Raw genomic sequence first — 4,798 nt, 5'->3', positions numbered from 1 at the left:
ATTAGAGTGATCACCAAATAACTTTTGATTTGTTTATTAAGATTTTGCATTGATCTATGAATTTACGTTTTCTACTTTGGAAGACAGTTGCTTGTACCTCCAAGCCTGTCTTCTAAATAAAAAGAAGTCTTCGTGTTTCATGATCAGATCAGATGACAATAATTTTATGAAGATCTCGAACCTGGCGACTATTTTAAACAATGATTTATTAGGGCAATCGGCTAATCAGCGATAATAGTTAAATTGTATGGCTATTCGTAATAACATTCATATTTCATGCATATACAAAAATATCACAACAGATTATACAATACTCATTCACTATTGCTGTCCTGTCTTACTTATTCAACGATGGTGTTCGCGATACTATTTACATTAACACTTTGATCTTTTTATTGCAAGCGCTTTTCCGTTCTGGTTTTAGTAACATTCCTAATAACGAGACCAGTCACGATTGAGTATTCTAGGACAGAATAGAATAGAGGTCCGGACGTTCTGTAACGAACTACTTTCTCTCTTTCCCTTCGAAATGTCAGATGTATGAAAGCGGGTTAAAATCTACCGAAAGCGGACTGTCATAGATGCAAGTGACGCAGCCACTTCACTAGGCGAAATAATATTCCGTGTAATCTCGCAACGCTCAAACGAAACTTGAGTGGATGCAAAGCGCGCGTAAATGAGGTGCCTGCGGCGTTCATGTTCTCTCGCCATTTACGCGTGTTCCGCGCGTTTTTCGGCGGTCCAATTTCACGTTCACTTCCATTAATTCTTCTCCTATATTTTACTTCAAAAGCGATTTGTTTCTTTCTATGCCCGTTTTTCTATCAGCATTTTCATTTAGCAGTTATGCTGGCGGAATATTGAAAATTCGTCCGAGATTTACTCGACTGTGTAAACTACATAAATTATCATTGAATTGCTGTGTGTATTCTTATGTATGTTTTTCAAGTGAACCTTCTGCATTTTTAATAACACGATATGAATACTTCCCTTTAACTGTCTTGTGAAATATGAATTACGAATCTTTTTAAGTAAAATGTGTTTCAACATAAAAATGTTTACGTATTTCCTGTGGGTTAAAAATAATCAATTAGATTTGAAACGGTTCGAGCTGTTTACTAGAATGAAATAATGGCAGGGAAATAAATACGTCGATAATTTATTGAATATTCCCAGCAAGCCCGGAGTAATGAGAATTCAATAAAATCGAGAAAAGTATTGGAAATGAAAAACGGTTGGAAAAGCCCATTATTTATTCTATTATCAACTATCATTTATTTGCCGTATCAATTACCGGTTATATCAAGCGGAAAAAGTTGCAACGATTTCAAACCGCCGATCGCTACGCGATATGCAGTCATAATATTAAATCGTGGTGAAAAACGAGCAATAAATTACTCTTAATTACTAAAATAGTACCTATATATATTTTTAATCGTCTTACAGTTATCTAAATGAACAAATCTATGGTGCCATGCTATCGACAAACTCCCATAAAAGCAGTCAGTAGCCTCGTATAGTTTGAGCAGCGTAGCATGTGTAAGAGGGCATGTAGGAGGAATAAAAGGTGGTTGGGTGTTCACGTTACCGCAATTACGGCTAATTATCGTTAGGTTAATAAGCCTCGACGATTTTGAGAGCGACGGGGATAGTCGACTGTAGTGGTTGCTGGGAGCGGTGGTGGAATTTTATGCGGGTGAGCGGCAAGAAGCAAGTCGAAACGGCTGTGAGGACAATCGCCTCCGCTTTGGGAGGAAACACAGCCAGTTACAAGCGTTCTAACTGAAACGGGTCAGAAGTTGAAGCAATTAGCCCAGTTTGCCGGTCGCACGGAAAACAATGCCAGAAAGTTGTTAATGATGTCATACCGACCGCCGCCATTCTACTAGGTAAACGTCGCGTCGACCGGGAAAATCTCCTTCATTTCGTTCGGGCGACGTCATTCGAGGACTAATTATAAACAAATAACGATACGCCACGAGTCGCGATATTTCGAAAACGAATGAAGTGGATGGGTAGAAGAGAAAGGGGTAGAAGTAGAAGATGTGTAGGTGGGGGTGGGGATTGTAGCAGCCCGGAGGAAGCCTGGCAAGATAAGAACGGAATTCCTCTTGCCGGTTTAATCGCGTTGCAAAACATTACGTGCGCTTAATTAGCTCTACCGTCGCGTCAGTTAAGAGGTTTTCTTCTTTGTTCGTTGCACAAAGTACGGTGCGACGGTTCTTGCGCAACTGCGAGCGCCTCTCCTTTACGGGGCACCCACCGCTGACTGGAGCAACTTCAGAAATTGCTTTTAAGAAATTCGTTGCCTAGGTATTTACCGCGTTTAGGATAATTATGCATTAATTTATGCTTTGAAGCGTTTCGTCTCAGATCGTACCTTAACCAAAAATAGGAGCTTTAGAAGCTGCCTCACAGGTCGAATATGAAATTTCATAACTGTGTATATGTTACACATGTATGTATCTTCGTACTCTGCTAACTTCTTTTGTACGTCGGTCGGAAATCGGACAGAGAAACCTGTCCAATCTGCACATGTCAATTTTAATCAAACGTACATACATAGGATATAAATTTCATGGAAGAATTCAATTAGTGAAACTGATAATTACGTCGCCTGGGATACATGCTAGTTCTGAAAAGAACTTGTCCGCTTTTGAGACTAAATAATATGTTTTTACATCATGGATGACACCATATGACAAACTGGCGATTACTTCTACATTCTAAATGCTATTATTGACACTATCGACTTATACATATATTATAATATGCATTTGTCCATTCAAAACCAGTCATTTTGATTGATTTGATACTTTTGGTGTTAACATGCTTCCACTTCAGATTACTGATAAATAAAATGTGTCAAATATTTCTTTTTGAAATCTGTATCGTATGTTCGATAGATTCCCTCGTAAATTAAAATTGTATGACGTCATAATATATTTGAGGTAGTCGCAATAAAAGTTAGCAAAGAATTATAGAACTCGAGGCAATGCTATTTTAATGCGAACCAAGGCGGCTCGTCCGGTTACAGGAACGTGACGATAAAAAGATGAAGTGAACTATAAATTTATCGATTCGCCTCGAATGGCCAAGTTTGTCACAGCGAGGCGACAGGGCAGACTGCTGCGCTCTTGAGCGTACCTCGTCCTCGTGCGCGCTGGTAAGAAGTGTAATGACTTTCTCCGCGGTAAGCACATGCACAGCAGCTGGGTCCCCAGTTCTAAACCTGCTCGCGACAGCGAGCTGTATTAACATTTTTTGCGAGAGGTCCTGGCGCACGCGAATACAAAAAGTCCAACCATTATGCTAATCGACAAGGACACGTGTTTGTAATGGCTTATTTTTACGTAGCAGAAACAGTTTTACCGTCATCCCTACAGCGTCAGCTCAATCCCTCAAAAGTTTATACCTTGCTATTAAATAATATTCAAATTGAATGCCGTAACATTTTCATTCGATGATGTAATTGATTTAAGACACGTCATTGATCGTTTCATTTTGCTCAGTTTCAGTATAAGGGTTCGTAAGAAAATCTTCTTCTATTCAAAGTGAAACCCTTTATCTAGTTTCATATGCGACTTTAACTATAAATCAGATTATGAAATAGACAAGTTTTCACTCGGCCGAGATAAAATAAATTAATTAAATTAGCCACTGAAAGCAGATTTCATTGTCAGATATAAAATATTTTGTAATCAGCTGGAGGATGCGACGATTTCGAGGGAATGATAGCGTTAATTACATCAGGAATAAGGAGTGGGCCCTTCTTTCCAAGGGTTAGGCAATTAAGCGAAAACTCGTATAAATATCTAGAATCCCGACATACAGTTCAGCTGGTTTAACCGAAGAAAGGGAGAGAGTTGGAGTTAAGTTTCCGACGATCCTCAGAGAAGTTGAGATGGCCGCGTCAGATATAGCGAGACGCGGTAGAAGCTTATTTCCTCTTACATATTATTTTCGCCGTTGGTTACCCCGTCGAGGGTAGGCCGCAGCAAATCTTCCGCTCGCACCTTCTCCGGCTGTCTTGGAAAAGTTCTCCGCTATTCCCGTTTTAATAGAAAACTCGTCACGATCCCGTCGTTCAGATCGCGACGAATAAATTGAACGAGAGTCTACGAGTTTTTTACCCAGCCGTAGTTATTTACGAGAATTGATAATTGAATTTAATATCCAGCCTGATCCCGGGTTGCCGCGTTCGATTTCCGTTTAATTATGAAACGTCCTGAGAACTCCGAGCCCGATTAAGCGGACGGATCGCCTTAATGCATATTAAACGCAGTCGACACTAAGGTAAGCTCAATTTACGAAACGACACGAAGCGACGCTTCCGTTCTTCGTTCTATACAGCATTTCATGCATTGTTATAACTGAACGGGAAAGCATTTTTAGAAACGATTTAGTGTAGTGGCGTTCACAATTATGGAAAGCGTGCATACTTTATTCTCGTTCCCCTCTCAGAGGATTATCGTTTAAATTTACTGTCTGAAAAAGAGTGAAAGAATTTTATTGTTCTTTAATATGGAATACGATATATTGTAATAATATATATCATTTACTATTGCAAGGGAAAGAACATTACGATCGAATAGCGTAATTTTACCTAATATTACACTGCAATATTTCGGGAACTAAGTTTGTTTTAATGTTCATTCATTTGAGTAAAGTAAGTTCGTTCAAGACAGAATTTGATCATATTTGCATTGCGTTCCAGTTGGAAGATTGCCGTCGAAACAGCGTAGAATCATAGACGAGATATACGAGTATAACACTGAAAAATTAAATATTAAATAAA

The sequence above is a fragment of the Ceratina calcarata genome, unplaced genomic scaffold (genome assembly GCF_001652005.2).
Source record: "Ceratina calcarata isolate Rehan_Ccalc_2016 unplaced genomic scaffold, ASM165200v1 scaffold145.2, whole genome shotgun sequence".
NCBI classification, from domain to species: domain Eukaryota; kingdom Metazoa; phylum Arthropoda; class Insecta; order Hymenoptera; family Apidae; genus Ceratina; species Ceratina calcarata.
The sequence above is the reverse complement of the archived record's forward strand: the minus strand, read 5'-3'. Positions refer to the sequence as shown.